We start from the raw sequence: 18,107 nt of genomic DNA, 5'->3' as shown, positions 1-18,107 counted from the left end.
CTGCCTTTGTGTACAGACTTGTTTGCATTTACTCTTGTTCGTTCTTTCTTCTGTACTGGAAACCTTCCTCTAACCAGCCTGTAATATTTAGTACAGATTTCCATGTAAGAGCAAAGCATGGTATCTGCAACAGCAGCTAATTAAAGTGAAGTAAAAAAGGAAAGATTTTAAAGGTTAAATGGATAGCAGGAGGTGATTTAGTTACTTACAGGATAGGGGGATAGAAAGCCCAAATAATACACAAATCAGTGCAACTAGAATAACAACACCCAGCAGCCTCCCAGGAAAGTACAGAGGAGAGATCAGTGCATCACGAAAGAGGCTTAAGGTAACTCACATTTGCTGTGGGCTAAGCCTTAACACAGGACAGCTGCCATGGCTTAGCTGATGTGCAGTAACTTTTTAAGCTCTCATACCTCAATCACATGTGTGAGCCCTAAGGTTGCAGAAACACACTGGATCAGATTGGCAGAGTTCCATAAAAACGTGCAGAACTTTAAAAACTAGGAAAAGAAAACAGAATATGATTCAGAAACAGAAAGAAAATCACTTTCTTCTGTCTTTTGTAGTTCAGTTCAAATTTGTACAATACCTGAACCTTGCAGTACTGTTGCGTATAAGAAGGGAACTGCTACGGTAAGGGTGGGAACCGATGATGTGAAAGTATATCGTAGTTAATATAATGTAAAACTAAATATGGATTTCAGTTGGGTGCTGAATGGGGTGAAAAACAGAATGGAAAAATGGGAATTTTGGTGAGAATCAACAATAATTTGGGAACCAGGAACTACATCCAGGTTTAGAGCCAGAGACATGGCAATAGGACTGTTTTCTCACAGTCTTTCCTGCAGGAGTTGTTCATACACTTCAAATGTTCTTTGGGCCAGAGAACGAGCAATGGTGCTCTGCAGGGCATTCGACTGTGACTTCCAGGGCCAGCTCTGATGACTGGAGTTAAACAAAGTGGACAGTTTCAAGAGCAGATGTTCAAACACTCCCTGAGTCAATGACCAAGGTACTCTCCTAAAATATCAGACCTAAATATAATTCCTTACTCCAAATCAGGCAAGGAAAGGATCTGAACATCATCTTCCTGTAGCCTAAGTAAATGCTGGATATGTACAGAGGCCAACCATAAGCAGCAGAGACAATGAGAGCTACATGGGCAGCACTGTCAAAGCCGGAGCCTGAAAACCCAGTCAGGGCTGTTGCTTAGGACAGGGAATGAGCCGTTCCAGAATAAGCAGTTGTCCTCCTCACCCATTCCTCTGGCAGCAGCAAGTCCGGCTCTCCTGAACTGTCCTCTCCGCTCTTCACCATGGCTCTGTCCTTCTTCTCCCTCCCTTCCTCCTTTCCTGTGGTAGGAAGAACCCAGACCTCTTCTCCAGGTAGCAAAATTAATTTTTGCTAATGCTGCTAAGATGCCTTAAGCCGAATCTGGTGTAAGCACAACACTTTTGCCTAATAAATCTGATTTTATTCCAAACTGTATATACTTTTATCAAAACTCACAACGAAATGTACCATCCTCCAAAAAGGAAGAGAGTTTTGTTTAATTCACAGGATATTTATGAACTGTAAATTAAAAAAGTAAAGTTTTCAAGTCAAACCAAAAGGATTTTTTTCTGTCTTTGCTTCAAATAACAGACTAAAAACTTGGAAATCTTAGAAAGAAGTTAATAAAGGGGCAATCTGTTATAAATCAGAATGAAAGAGACATAGATGGCCTCAAAGATGAGTAGAGAAAAAGATCTGTGAAAGGCAGATCACTAACTACATTAAAAGCAATAGCTGTGGTAGAAGCCACATGGTGTGAAACCTCAGATTTCAGCAAATTCTGCATCAAAATCCCTCCTTTTTTAGTCAGGACTCCAAAACTGACCCCCAACAGGAGACGAGGGTGGTATTCAATACGCTGGAGAGTACTAGAAGGCAAAACAAAGGCAGAAATTAGCTGTTAAGACAAAGTAGCTGCCTGCTGGGTAAAAAGCAAATGGCATAACCAGTGAAGACATGGTGACCTTGTTGCCTGGAGACATTTAAAGCGTGTTTTGTTAGTGACTTTCCAGTTGGCTGGGGTAGACTTGGCAGCCCAGTACAACCCAGAGGTGTTGGCTGATTGCTAGCAACGTGCCGGCAGCTCGTTTTCTGTGGGGTCATTCTGCCCTTTGTATCAAGACTAATTCAGCTTGTGAAATGTGATGCACGAGGTTTGTTGCTGCAGAGCACCTGTGGAGTTTGGCACCCACCCTGCTGCAGAGTTTTCTAGAGGGAAAGGGAACTGCGGGCTACCTGGGTGGCTTCAGGGGAAGACTTTCACGTTCTGCAGCCCTCTCGTGCTAAACACCAGAATCATCAGCCCGAGCAGTGCTGAGCTGTTCCTTTGCACAGTGGGTCTTTGCTAATCTTGGAAACTCAGTTAGAACTTATTTTATCTGGGCTTGTTCTGTTTATTTATTCATTTAGCTCTTGAGCTGGAGTGCACGCCATGCGTACGAGATGAGCTGATTGGGCAGGTCTGGATACTGCAATACTTTCTAAGGGAACAAATATTCTTACATTTTTTTACTGTTGCAGTATCTAGGATCCTCAGCCTTCTCTGACCCTACCATAAACAGCACACTCCAGCTTCAGAATAAAAAAGTGATCTCTGCCTTCATACATTTCATCTCCCAGTAGTTTCTAAGAATGTGTTCAGCTTTGGCCCATTTTATCTCATGTTCAGGTAAATTTTCTTTATTTATGAGAGTTTATCTGAGGATGAACATAGTGACTTGATAAATATATGATCAAAAACAAATAACAAAGAACAGTAATAGCACTAAATGAAAGGGAATTTGATGGCAAGTTTATAACAGAGAAAGTAGAAAAAAAGATCTTACCCCAAATTCTGTTCTTAGATTTTCGACCTGTGGGACTTCTACATTTTTAGAAATCACCATCTCCCCTGCAAAAGACTTACTAATCTTATTTTTCCTACGGAGAGATGAAAGTTGCAGTGTTAATCATGTTGCCTTTTACTAAGAAGTACTAATGCTTGTGATTATGTGGGTTCGGTTGCCACAGGTGGAGAAATCAGAGAATGAGAGCTGGGTTATTTTCTTTGTGTTTTGTCTCCTCAAACAGGATGGTAGCAAATCTCACAGCAGCAGTTTTTGCTTGCCAAAGAAGGTGAGGCATCTTTGTCTGCATCAATAATTGTCCTGGGTCTCTCTCAAACTCGCACAAACTCAAAGCAATCCTGCTGCTTCAGTAACCACATTCTGCTTGTCCTTCCATCCTCTAACACCATTCACTTCACGACTAGAAAAAACCCACAATTTTATTACCATCTCAGTATCTAGAAAAGATGAGTTGGCAATTAAGCCTTTTCTATGCCCTACAGGGGAAGGGGATGCAATCAAGAAAATGAAAAAGAGTGTTTTTGACACACCATGCCTTTTACAACACTTCCAGGACAGTTACTGCAAGGCAATTGAACTCCTTCTCTGGAGAGTTTTATCCCAGATACTTAAACATCTGGCTTTTAATGCAGAATTCATTAGCACTTTAAGTCATAATAACAGGAAGTGCATTGAGATCCTGAAACAAAAACAGTTGTTATTGCGAAGTATTAAACGTTGAGTAAAAGAAGCAGCTCCTCAGAGGCATGTAATAGTTAAAGCTCTTATTCCACAAATCACATAAAGCCACTTATAACTACTATTATTAGCTATAAAAGCCCACTTGGGTTATATGAACGCTAGAGAACTGAGACACAAAGATTGCTTCAAAAAGAATGGTGTCTTGATCATCGTAAGTCTTTTGGCCCCCACACAGACATGGTCAAAAGAAAAATGGAGATTATACCAGTCCAATTACCTAGAAAAATGTCTGAAGATTTAAATGCAATTTATCTAGGAAGATTTTATTTTAATTAGAACATAGCAGAATAACAGCAGCAACCTGCAGTGATATCATCAAATCAAGGCTGTTTCTATGGGAACACCACCAACTCCCAGAAATTATCGTGTCAGTTTGCCATAAATAGAAAAAAAAAGATAGGGAAAAAAAAAGATTAAAAAAAGAAAAAAGATAAAGGAAAGGAAAAAAAAGATTACAGGAGAAAGAGAATGAGGAGGAGAATCCAGTCCTCTCCTTTTGATGCTTACTGCCAATATGTTGTCAAGTTTTATTCCGCAAAAAAATGTAGTGAGATAAAAATTTCAGTAAAATTTACACTGCTCCTACCACACATTTGAGGCCTTGAACACCTTTCCTGAAGACCTTCTAAAGGGTTTTATGGAAAAAAACATGCAGTGCACTATTCTATACTGATCTCTGTGCTTCCTGCACTTTCTACAGCACGAGTGAGCTCAAGATTGATGTGGGAGAGAGAAACACTTCCGGTCATAGATATTTGCTATATTTCCTCATTTCCATTTTTCTGCTAGCTCTGTACTTTGGAAGTCCAGTCTGAAAGGGATACAAATACAGAGCAAGGAAAGGAAGCGATAAATATCACAAACAGAAGCTATTATTTCCCTCCATCTCCTTATCTGATTGCCTCCCTTTCCCAACAATCTTCCCAATAGCTGCCTCCAGCCTGGTGCCTTCAGCAACCAGCACATAAACACAAGGGAAACCACTCGAGTTCCTCCCAGGAATATCTAGAGATGTCCTATCTGTTTGAGACTCCAACCCAGCAGCATTTCTGCACTCTGGCACTCGGTGGGCTTGTTTCTCCTGCTCTCATCACCACTACGACACACGCCCTTCTGCGGAGGCAGTGCCTTTCCGATGAGCTGCTCAGGCCAGTGGCAATAGCTTCCCAGCGCTGTATTCCCAGCTGTAAAATTCTCTCTTGCTTGCAGTTTGTGACTACTGTTTTTCCACTTACAAGATGTGCGTTCTACTCTCAATGATTCTCATTTATTTCCCCCTCGTCAGCCATTCCTCCTGAAATTATCCATTATAACCTTTTTCAGCCCTGCCTTATTGTGGCTAGTAATAGTACCTGAATGTCACACCATAATCTGTATCATTTGCTTCATATGTACTGAGAAGAAATTCTCTGCTTAGAAGTAGTCCATGATAATAAATTATTATTGAATTTTATCTCATTGAATGACTGAAAATAATAATGTCACTTTGGGCAAAACCAGACAGTGATAGTATCAGTAACTGCTGCTGAGAATATTGATGGTGAATTTGATGTTAGTCATTCAAGTGTAATCTTTCCCCTTTAACAATTTGATTGAAACTCCTATCTGCATATAGCGCAGCAGAGGGCACTCCCTTCTTCAGATCCCTACAATGACTATAAAGTACTTTAAGTGCTCTCATGAGCTGAGACAGATATCAACTATACTTCAAAGAGAAAAATACCTTTAAACATCTATAAAAATGTTGATACGACCACTTGTAAAGAATGTGTGAGTCCATTTGTTCCAACAGGACTTACATGAATACTTTTAATATGCAGCAGACCATCAAATACGTCAGATTTGATTGTTAAGTGCTGAAAAGCTGAATAGGCATTTACTAACAGTATGTTTAAATCTTGGTTTCAAATGAGGCTGTATCTTTCTTTAGACACAAAGGGCCAAATTATTATTTCAAAGAAAATCTGAAGGATTTACAATAATATATCCACCTGCTAAAGCTGCAAATTTGCTTATGCAAACAAATCATGAGACCTGCTGCATGCCTATCTCCTGCTATCCAACAACGTAGATTGGTCCCTCTATACAAGCTTGACTTGAAGGACTGCAGAGTTGAACAGTATTTCAGGTTTGACCGGTGGTGATCTAGACACAGAAGAGGAGCAACCCAGAGGCAGAGTATAAGAGAAGTACAATGATTTGCTGAGAATAGTCAGTTATGCCCAAGTTACCTTCAGGAGCAGTAGGGACTACCTGGGCACTTGTACCCAAGGTCAACAGCTACAGACTCACACCTCTCTTTGACTACGCTAATACCTAAGCTGCACGTGCAATGTTAATAACTGTGTATGCCATTATGTAGAGACTTCCATTTGCTGTTTAGCATCCTGTTCTAGGTAAACTCTGAGCTAAATCTTGTACTTGACATCAATGCCTAAAAAAAGAAGCATTCAAAATATGTTCAAAGCCCAGGATGTAGAAAAAGGCTCATGCTGCTTCTTTGGCATAATGTGATAGCTGAAGCAAAAGGAATTTCAGGGGGAAAAAACTGCTCGCAAAGATCACAAAGTACCTTTCTATTTCAAGAAAGTGGCAAAGGAAACCATCCTCTTCAAACACACTATTTGTGCCTACTAATTATTATCTTCAAGTACGCTCCCCCTGGTGGGGATGAAAAGGTTATACTCTGAAAAGTGAGAGTTGAAAATGGTATTCTGATTCTTGCTGTATTTCACTTTTCACCCTAATTGCAGACTAGCACCGGGCATGCTTTCAGCTCATTATTCTCTACAGAGGCCTGTTAATGGTATTTCATCTACAGCTTTAACATGGAAAAATTCCTTTCAAATTCAATACCAATGGAGAGCAAACAGTAGGTCTGCTTCTCTGCTTTTTGTTTAGCTGTTCAGTAACTGGATAAACATTAACCAGCTGGATAGTGCAATTATAATTTTTTTAAGGTACTGTAAATGCTTGCAACAGCATAGTATCTGGCAGCCTCACAAATATTAATGAATGCATTCTTGTTCCACTCATGCTATTAAGAGCAATTAAGTACTTTCACAGAGGTCATGCAGAAAATGAATGGCAGAACCAAGCACTGAAGAAAATCCAAAGCTTTTTTACTAAGAGATACTTTTTAAGACAACCCACAGCACAAACAGAAATAAGCAGAAGAAATACAATTAGTGGAAGGAATTGACATTAGGTACTAATTATTTACTATGAGCCTGAATGTACTGAGACATCGTTTTCAATGAACTCAGCAAACAGCTTGCTCAACGAGATCAGGAGTAAGGGTTTAGGATTTGGATTAAAAACACAGAAAAAAAGTAAACACTAATATCCCCCTCTAGGGAAATCATCTCTACTAATTGTTTGTCTGTAGCTTTCCTCAGTATTGCAGTCTAAACTGCATTTGTAAACATCACTCCGTTGTTCTGTAACAAGCAACTCAGTCACTTTTAGGAATTTCTTACTAAAATGTATTAGAGCAAAATTAAAGTTTGGAGTTATTATTAACCCTCTACAGAAAGGGCAGAATTTGTACAGATAACAAGGAAAAGATCAATATTTGGAGACAAATATATGGGAATATCTCTGTTCATACATGGGAATGTTGCTGTTAATTGTGGAATTAGAGCTAACAAAGTCATCAAACACAATGGCTGAGACTATTATTGTAACAGAATTTCCAAGTGTTGAAAGCTATTCAGGAGTGTAATCAAATGGCAATAAACTTTTTTTATTTCTGCTCTTAAGCTTTTACGTTTCATGCATTTTTATGCAAAAACTATTTTTTACATTATGCACAAATGCTTCAACCTATAGGTATTTTTGTTATATCTTTAAAACGTATGCATAAATAACAACAAATACAAACCAATCCGTATTTTCTGACAGATGTATTTAGCCTTGACCAAAGTTTAAAATAATTTTTTTTACTTTAAAGTTAAATAATTTTTTGCTTATGTTCAGTGGTGACTAGAAAGCTTTACATGTGCTTCTTATTCAAAATACAAAGGTAAAAATGTTGTAAGGGAATGAAGATTTTCAGCTTTTTCTTATATTGTCTAGAGCGGAAAAAAGTGTAAGTACTTATGATAAGTATAAGTACTTTCTTTGACAAGTATCAATGTTGACACATACCAGTGAAGCATCCCAGATTGTTCTACTCAAAATCAGTAACAATATGCCAAATAAGAGATCTGGTTCTTCTTCCTCTGTTTGGGACACTCTATCTCCTCTTAAAGGGTTTCATTTCAGGTATTTTTCCTTTTCTTCTGTGGGATTTTGGGGAGTCTTGAAGATGACAGTGTCATAAACATGCTCTTAGTGTAGAAACATATTTTTAAAGGAATGGCCAGTGATATATTTGCTAAGAATAATTATCATCTAGTATTGAACAAGTTATGAATGGGAGGAATCTTCAATTAAGTAATATGGAAGTTTAAATTTGTTTTAATTTTCATTTGTTTGTAGCAAAACCAGATGAATCAAAATGAAATTTCTCCTGCTACAAAGCATCACTCACCCACCACATACTATGGCAGGTCACCACAGGATATTCACATCTCTCCTGTCTTTAATGGTCATGGCTTCTCAGTATGGAGGACAGAGATTCTGCTTCCTCCTGTTTTAGGTTAAGTTTATCCTGCCATTTATTCATATTCTTGTTAGATTACACATCTGTAATCTCTTAGAAATTATGGGCTCATAATGGATTTAGCTTTTCACGGAAGGGCTAGGACCAGAAATGGAAGGGTGCAAAATTTCATTTAGGCTGTCAAGGCTGAAGGTATGAGCTGGGATTCAGCTGTGCAAGATACAGCAAGGGAAAGAAATGTAGGAGAAAAATACCAGGTATAGCAGCTGTCTGTGCTGGAATAAAAAGGCGACAGACTGGGGCTGTTATGTTGCTCAGCACAGCCACTCAGAAAGTACGCCCCAGATCGACCTGAGAGACATGTTCCCAGCCTGTGGTGAAATCCAAAATAAGCCTTGCAATTGCTTGCAACATGGTATCAAGGAACCACAGAGAATGTTGCACCAGTAGCCTGAGTCTAGGACAGATGCAGAGGTTCTCCTTTTCTGGAGAAATGGATATATTGTTTGATCCATGTTAAAATGTATTTGTCAATGCTAAAACTATAATTTCAGTATACAACGTAATTTTTTAATAGTTATGCAGGTGGAATGTATGGAAAATAAACTTGTATTTATGGCTACATTTTGTAAAACATGTAAGTGTTAGCTACAAATATGTTTAAGGCAAGTTTTCTGTATTTGAAACACTTCAAATAATCTTAAATTGGTAGATAATAAAACTCAGGAAAGGCACATCCTATATAATAATTTGGGGTCGGTTTTGTCCCTGCTGCATTGCCCTTTCTGTGATCTTGGATGCAGCTGTGAGGAGGAGGAGGAGGATTTCATGTGGGGAACCAGAAAAAATGGGGGTTTCAGTGCACTAGCCTTCACAAAGCTCCTTGCAGTTTGTACAGAAGTCTTTGGCCTCTTCCACTACCACTGTGCGCTCCACAAGTGCCGTCGTTCCGATTCAGCATTGGAAAGGGAGCACTTCTTTCCTTTTCACCTATGCCTCTCAAAGACAAGACAGAAAAGAAATTTTATAATTCATAGGCATGCAGTCCCATAGGACTCTTTCAATAAATCTAATGAGCAACAGGTTTCTGTAACCAGCTACCACTAGCCAAGAGGCAAGTACTATGTACTTCAGTGTATTAAATGTATGCAAACTATGTACCGTGGGTAAAGCTGATTGTTTCAGACTAGACCAGCGCATAAACTTCATACCAGATCAGTCCAGCTACATAGGTGGAAATGGTCACTGTTGCACTGTACCAATTCTGCTGTCATTATGTGGACCTCATTGGGAAGTGAAAGAAAGAAAGTGAAAGAAAAGTCCTAAGAACAGGACTAAACCAATTTTTCCCTGCACTCTTGCAGTTTGTTCCTCTTAAGTTCCTTTTTGATCTAAACCAAAAGGTGGACAAAGTCCATTTCAGCATTAGCAATCTAAAATCAAACCTCAGCTGAGATTAATTTGCATGAATAATGAAAGCTATTTTTAAGTGTGGCATTATATATATTTTTTAAAGTAAATGCCTGCATTTTTATTTTTCTGGGGCCCTACCTATGGCACTCTTGGCTTTGTTTTGTGGTTTGAAGTTCAAACTAGTGACCAGCTAGAAATGGGTTTAGAGATCCCTGACTGCTGTGGAAGCAACTGGGGCAGATACTTAGGACTCAGAATTATTTAGTCTGACAAGCAATCAGGAGGATATTTTCAGAATAATAAATCAAACTCACACCCCTAGACAGACAGGACAGAGAGACCTAAAACATGGATTTTCATGCCCCTGCCCTGATGAGCAGAGGTGTCACAGCCTGTCGGTGACTTTCCACCAGTCTCAGAGGCTGATATTGCCATTGTCGGATCCAAGCGACACTGATTTCCCCGGACTGCTTTATAATCAAGCGGGGCAATGAAAAACCCAATTTGACATTTCTACAACAAAACAAGTTTTCCAGAGAAATCCAGAGAAGATGGGCCTGCCTCTCAGCCACCTGAAAGCACCATCCGAAGGCCACTGGGCAGACAAGAACCCACACTATGATTTAAGTTATTCAGTGGCATCCTCATTCCTGTGGCATTCACTGCATGACAAAATGGGGGTGCCTCGTTCCTCCAGCTGGCTGGGAGGCCGCTCGACAGCAACTCCCTCGCCCTGACAGAAAGAAGGAAGGCTCGCTAGGGTGAGGTGGTACCATTCCCATCTGCAAACTGCCTTGAAGAAAATCCAGAAGAAAACAAGATTTTTTCTTTTTTTGCAGATGCTTCTAGTGCACAATCTGGGGCACAAAAAACGAGGGCACCCAGCCAGCTCCAAGTGCAGGCCCTCACGAGGCTGCTGGACAAAAGCGGTTGAGCAGGTGGACGGCTCTTGGCAGGGGGACGGAGTAGAGGCATCTTTTCTCTGTGCCATGGGGCAGCATTTTGGCTTCCACGTGGGCTTTAAAAAATAACCAGCTCTGCCCAGGCATCCGCTGGTGGGATGGTGCGCCAGGCTGCAGCTGGACTTCACCCTCACCTGCTTCCCGGGTGGGGATGGAAAACGGGGCCCGCGGGTGAACTCCCGCGCAGTGCCTCCTCTCTGAGGAACAGCCCCGCGTAGGCAGGCGCCAGGCCCGGGGCCGAGGGCCGCGCTGCCGCCCGGGGCCGGTGTGGGCCGGCGGCGGTACCCAGCGCTGAGGGGCCGTTGGCGCCAGAGCCGGCCGGATCCAGCCGGCGCTCACCTGCCCCCCGCGCTCCCCCTCCAGTTCGTCTCCCGCTCGGGGCGGCGTGTGTTCAATTACTACTTTTACAAAAAAAACCCAAACACATTATTCCCCCCTGAGGACCGGGACGGGTTTTTTTCCACTCAAGATCTTAAGATTCCCCCCCCCCGCTCCTTCCCCCCGCCTCCCAGCCAACTCCCACCTCCCCTGAGGGGAGGCGGGCGGCCGCCGTACCTGGCGCCCTCTGCCCGGGGAGGAGCGCGCCGCGCCGCCCCGGCCCCACCGACACCGGCACCGGCACCGGCCGCGGAGCAGGTGGGCGCGGAGGGGGCGCAGCGCTGCGGCTGCTGGGGTTGGGGGTGCCCAGTGCCTCCGACCTGCCTCGCAGCCCCAGTCAGCCGGAAGCGCGGGGTGAGGGGGGGCTTGCTGCCCCGCGGCCGGCCCCGAGGGCGAGGCGGCCGCCTCCCCTGGCCGCTGGGGCCGGGGGCCGCGGGCCGCGGTGGGCGAGGCGGCCCGAAGGCCGGAGGTCCCCCTGCGCCGCGGGGGTCGAGACAGCTCCGCGGACAAACTTGCTGACGCGGCTCGTAACCGGCCCCGGTCAGCGTCGGGCCGCCGGGCCAGGGAGGGCACGGGGGTGGGGGGGGGATACCCAAGCCTTTGGGTTGTAGTTACTCACAGCGGTGGGTGCATGTTAGATACCGGTTTTGCGTGGTGCTGCTCTTGTGTTTTTCCAAGTAAAGGAAAAGGGGCTGTTCTCAGGCGGCGGTGGATAGGAAGAAGTTTTTTCCTAGTTTTTGCCCTTGAAATAGATGTGCTGGAATAGGTCAGCTGAGAAAAAGGGGGCTGAGTAACAGTCAAAGCTACCGTGTATTGAATGCTTATGTACCTATTGCAGGGGGAGTGCTGGAGAGGTGTTAGAAAGAAGCTTTAAAGGTTTGTTATTTAATAATAATTAACGTGGGTAAAAACATGACTAAAATCCTGTCACTTCTGCATCAGCCTGTTTGCACTAATAGAGTGCGACAGGGAATGTGTTGGTAGAGGGTAGCAAGAGGGGTTTTGTTATTATTCTTAGGATATGCTTGTAGTTTGCAAAGCCGTAGCAGCAGTAGGTTGTGTCGCAGCCCGTGTTTCTGCCCGCGCAGGGAGCAGTGGAGGAAGGGTCTGTTTGCGTTGTTCAAGAAGTTCAGGAGTTCTAGGAACGGGAAGGACACATGAGGCCAACGTGCCTTTTTTTCGTTTGTTACTGAAAGTGGAATATTACTAAGCGAGATTTCTGAAAGGTAACAAAATAAATCTGATTTGGGAGAGAAGACACTGAGATATAAGATAAAGGTTGATTTCAACAGAGAATAGTCTTGGGACAGTCTGGATTTATGGGCTAAAATTTGCAAGTGCTTATGCAAATTCAGACAGTGAAATATTGCTGAAATTGTGATAACAGTGATACCTGTTACCGTGCATGCTGCATGAATAGAATTGTTGAACTGCTTCCTGATACAATCAGTATTTTCCATTTCTCCATCCGTACATCCAGCACAAACTCCTGTTTATTTAACAACGTGTGTTTGTATAATCATTGTTAAAAGTCTTCAGTTCACATCCTTTGTACTGAAAGACAAGCCACAGGGAAGATGATCAAGGAAATAAATACATCTTACTCCGTGATGGCAGTCCGAGCTGGGACACTTGTTAGGTATGTGCACATGAGGATGGTTCGCATTCACTGCATGGACCTGTGACCCAAAACAGTGTCCCAGCTGGAATGTGCAGGCGGTACAGACACTGCTGCCACCCACGGCTCATAAGGGACATTGCCCAACATGAGGTGGAAAGATTGAGTCTGCTTTGCCGTCAGTTACCAGCTTCCATGTACAAGTTAACATACAAGAAGCTCAGTGTCGGACCCTTAAAGAGGATTGCGTAAGTGTGTTTTGTTTCACTGATAGAATGCTTTGGATTTTTTGCTGTGGATGATGGTGACAAAATGCAGGTTAGACTCATAACCAGAAGGGGATTCTGCGGGAGTTGATCCTTCTCCTGTAGAAGATCCTGGAAAGGAGTGGGGCTTAGCAACCAACATGCAACCCATCTTGATGTTATGGTGACCTTGCTATTAAACATTTTTAAGTATTATCTACAACATCTTATTAAGATTGAGGCTCAGTGGGCTAAGTGGCATACAAAATTGCACAAATGTGCAGGTGCCAGTACAAACTTGCAATATAAGTACGAAACTTGTTTTTTTAAAAAATTAAGCATGTACATTCTACGAAGACAGGAGTGTATAAATAGTTTAATCAGCTTTGTATACAGACTTTGATTGCTTAGGGGCAGATGCAGAGCTTAATTCATTAGGTGCAATGTTCAAGTCACTGCTAGTTTGGATCTATTCCTGAAAATGATTGAGATGCACTTGAGATTCTGATTCTGTGATTGTACTGCACTGGACGGAGCAACATATGACTGTATTTATCAAATCTATAGTATAATAAAAAGCAACTCCCTCACTTTTTTTTTCCTCACTCTCTCTCCATCAGCTCCCCCAAAAGGAAATATAAATAAAGATCCTGTAGTATGTCAATTTCTGTTACTACACTACATCAGGAAGGGCCATGCTAGGATTGTGTACATAATGACTACTAAATATGAATTTGCAGAAAGTATTTAGGTTTTCTTTTTCTAAACAATAAATCAAAACATAGCAGTGTTGCATCTCAGTAATCATACCATAAAAGTCAGCAGTGTTTGTTGAATGTCTTAACAGAACGTAACATAGATGCTAATAGATGCTCTTTATACTTAAAAAGAATAATTTTTTAGGTTGATGAGGTCAGTATTTTGGGAAATTCATTGTCCTCTGAAAAGAAGACCTTGAAGTGAAAACAATATGTTAGTCATAACAAATAGAAAAATATTTGCACATTTTAAGAGATAGATGCTAAAAGCTTCAAAGTTGAATAACATGATTTACGATTTTATATTATATCTAAAATAAATATTAACTAATATTAAATATTAAATAGTTTAATATTAATATTTAAAAATATTCTAGCTCCAAAGAGAAGCAGAGCAGTGAAAGGATTGGTGTCAAATTTCTTTGTATGTTTGTTCGTCATAACTAACCTATAAGAATTACATGATTTTTCAGAAGCATCTGCTTCTGTGGAAGCTTTTCTTCTCTGTGTTCAGTGACTGAGACAAGCTCTGTTCAGTTATCAAAAGTAGGTGAGACTGGACTAGCTTGGTTTAGCTCTGTTACTGTTGACTTCCATAAGTTACTGATCTTGGGTGTGTGTGAGCATCTGCTGCATTATTACGTGGGTATTTTATGCCATTCGTTTTAAGGTCTAATAAATGAGATCACAGTTGAAAAGTTGAAGCAGATGATTGCTTTGGGAAAATGATACTAGGCTCGTTGTGCCAGAATAAAGATTCCTAGCTTCTTCAGAGTATATGTAAAATTAATATCAAAATAAACCTAATAATCAACTATAATATCCAGAAAATTCTTTTATCTTCAGTACTCACACTGAGTTACTAGTGACTGCTGTGCAGTTTTGAGGTATAGCTTTCAGGAATGCCTTTACCACTATTCTTAGAGATATTCCTCAATTACTCTGTGCTCTTACACAAAGTAGCTACTCTCTTTGAAAGACTGAATCTTTCTGAAAATTGGCTTATAGTAGCAGAACCTTAGTGGGACTTCACAGTTGCTTTTTCATCTGTGGTCATTCTGCGTCAGGGTTGTCCAGTGGCTTCATAGCCAGGATGAACAGTGGTGTAAACAGTGCTGTATTTGCAGACAGAAAAAATGTCCTTGGGGCTTCCAAATCTGAGAGAAGAAGAGTGTATTTTTAGACCAAATTGTATTATTTTGAATATGCCCACCTTAATTTGACTTCTGAGTATCGTCAAGTAGACTCATTCAGTATTACATACATGACAACTGTAAAGCTGCCTTTGAATTGCTTTAAAAGTATGTGACACAACTAAAGAATTTTCATAAGGTGTGAAAAGTGTGTTTTCGTGCCTTGGTAATTCAGACAACAGCTGAAATGGATTTCCTTTAGACTACCAGAAATACCTCTCTCTCAAATAAGATCATGCATGGGGAGCCTGATTCTTCTTTGCATTGACCCTGTGTTATCTTTCTCCACTGTTATGAATAGATATATAACCCTCTCTGATGGGAATGGTATCATTTTGTAGCCAGCCCAGGCAGAGGAGAGCAACAAACCAGCTATACCATAGCTACAGTGTAAGTGATAATACCAAGTGAAAAGCAGGGGAAAACTGGACCAAAGGTCCCTACAAGATAAAGTTCACTAAACATAAGAACAGAAAATTCAGCATGAAAGTACTTGCTCAATCTTGACACTGCTCTTACAAATGTCTAAGAAAACTACCTCCTGTGTCTGCTCTGCAGCTTCTATGTAATGGATATGCTATATCCTTCATTTACACTGTTGGCTATTGCAGTGTCTGCCTTGATAAATTAAAGCGATGGCTAGAAATTACAGTGCTTCTGCTTGATTCATAGGATTGGGGTAAAATGCTTCCTCCTAGCTGAACACAGTGAATGAATGGGTTTAGAGATAGTGACCCCTTTGTCTTGGTCCCTTTCATTAACTATACGCAGGTCTGTAAATGACTGCTGTACCATTTAACTTTTTCTAGTTACTATATCATGTTGTACTCTCTTCGTTATAAGTAACAAAAAAAGGCAAAAAGAAGAGAGCACAATATGGTACCAGATCACAAGGAAGGTCTTGGGATCTTCTGTTCCTCCTTCATATCCTCTTATTTTAAAGATATTATGTTATTGCTTTCCTAATGGGCACACTTTTATGCAGTGAAAAATGTGCATGCACCAGCGCTGCTGACTGCATATAAAATAGTCCTGGCAAGTTTTAGGTTTTTATGTAAGTCAGTTACACTTTTGTTGTATGTTCAGAAGAAAAGAAATAACACTGTATCTGTACAAAATCTATAGGTCTGCTGTGTTAGTTGAGTAGACGCATGAAGAAAATAGCGGAAAAAGCAAGCCAGGCTTACATATCAGTAAAACAGAGCGGTTTTTTAGTAACTTATTTTCAGAGGGAATGTTTGCTCCTCCTGGGGATGCATGGATCGCTGCAAAAATATCTGTGAAATTCTGCCTAGGATTTGGACAGAAAGTTGCTTCAATTGATCAGTTGTGTGAGTGCAAACAGCTTAACACACATTAATGATGTTACTTGTGTTACTGCAGCTTGTATTTGCTTGAGTATTTTCAGAATTAAACCCTAAAGAACTGACCTCACTTCTACTGAAAACAAAGGAAAATTTAGCATAAAAAATAATAAGAGATGGATTAGTCCCTAGATTAGTAAATTGACAAAGGGGGTGGAGACTACCTCTGTAGTGTACTGTGTGAGTGACAGATGTGGGGCCCAACAGGGCATTTAATGTAGAATGAAAGCCTTTTTTAGCCTTGAAATTACTAAGTAGCAAGGAAATTATGCAAAAGCGGATTGTACAAAATATTCTTGGATCAAGTGATCATGAGTTTACATTGACTTAGCAGTAGGATAAATGCTGCAGTGCCATGTGGGGATACCTGAGCTTGCTCTGAACAAGCTGTACCAGGAGCTGCAAAGGCCAGTATAGCCACAGAATGCGTATACTGTGGTTGCTTTGCTGCTTTCCTCTGCCCAGACTGTTTTACCTGGTTGTTTTTCTCCAAAATTTCAGTCTTGTATCCAGTCCGTCATGTGAGGCTTTGTATGTTGGCACTAATACTTACCAGTTCTAGTCAGGATCTATCTCCTGGTACCTCCTAGAATCACATTTCCTTTTTTCAGAGCCAAATCAGCCTAGTTCTGCATTTCCTTTGTTTTTCTCAGTACTAGCAACCTGTGGTGAACCTCTAGTATCATTATGCAGAGTTATTTACTTTTGCACTATGTGCAGTGTTTCTTTCCCCAGGGCAGACAACTTTACCTTTTAAATTAATTGTCTCCATTTGTCTTGCCTTGTGTCAGCAGCAGGCAATGGGTGAGGTGAATGGTGAAAAGAGCAAAGACAAAAAAAGTGGAGAGGGGTAATGGAGAGACTAGTAAACCACTAGAAAAGGAGAGAAATTTTCACAGAGGGAAGTAAAGAAAGAGAAGGGCCAAATCTAGACCGGTAAAAGTGAAAGGTGGAGTCCAAAACCAGCATAAAACTTGACACCAGAGTTGGTGGAAACGAGTGAGTCCCCATCTTTCCCTTGCTTGGTCTGATGGCAGCAGATACTGGCTGTACTGGAAGCATTCTTGGGAGCTGATTCTGGCAGCTGATTCTCATCTACTTGTTCGAAGAAGGAAAATTGTAGAAAACCACTTTGTTCCTCTGTGTCTATGATAGACACAACTTCAAAAAAATCTTCTATTGCCAGTTAATCCCTATAATTACTTTCCTTCTTCAGCAGGCAGCAAAGTTAGTTGACTCTTTTTGGATTCCTAGTGTTCGTTGCTTATTCTGTGTGTACAGGTAGGTATCAATCACATTGTCCTCTTTGAATATAATGACTTTCATAAAGAATTGCAACAGAAGTCCTTTAATAAGTCAAAGGGCTGAATCTCCAATTTAATAAAACGGATATTGTTTCTTCTGAGAACTTTGTTTTACTAGCAATTCAGACCTAGGCCTACAAATCAAAACATCTTTTGTCAGGGACTTTTTAGGGAATTAACAGTTGCAAATGACTTTGCAATTTGTTGTTCTTTGTACAAAGTGAAATCATTGTTCTGAGTAAATGGATGTACGTTTGGAGCTAGATATTTTGTCCATTGCCCTTAAAAACAGCTAACAATTTTCTGTACAAGAAAGCAAATTTACACTTTTATGCACATAGGAAGTTTTATAAATATATCAGCTATGACACTTAAGGGGCAATAAGAGCACTTTGCACTTTATTTCAGAACACTGAATTAGTTAAAATACTAAAAATGCAACATTATGGTAGTGTAGTGAGGCTTCCTTAATAACATAGGGTTTTATATAACTTTTACTTATAAGTATGGAAGCCTTACTCTGCTGTAAAGAACATCTAAGATGAGGTTACCAACTATGTCATTGAAATGGAGCAGCAGTTTCAACAGGATTGACAGATAAGAGCATGAAAGTAAGAATGTA

General features: G+C 40.9%; 1 protein-coding gene across 1 annotated transcript in view; it reads left to right on the top strand.

Moving 5' to 3' along the window:
- Positions 1–11,151: 11,151 nt before the first annotated feature.
- WIPF3 (WAS/WASL interacting protein family member 3) overlaps positions 11,152–18,107 on the top strand; it is a 38,673-nt gene continuing 31,717 nt past the window's right edge. Inside the window, 1 exon segment of the mRNA XM_072851449.1 lies at positions 11,152–11,261. The gene's annotated coding sequence lies outside the window, so the exon portion shown is untranslated.

This window comes from Ciconia boyciana, chromosome 2 (genome assembly GCF_034638445.1).
Source record: "Ciconia boyciana chromosome 2, ASM3463844v1, whole genome shotgun sequence".
Classification (NCBI taxonomy): Eukaryota; Metazoa; Chordata; class Aves; order Ciconiiformes; family Ciconiidae; genus Ciconia; species Ciconia boyciana.
This window is presented reverse-complemented; position numbering and strand designations above follow the sequence as displayed.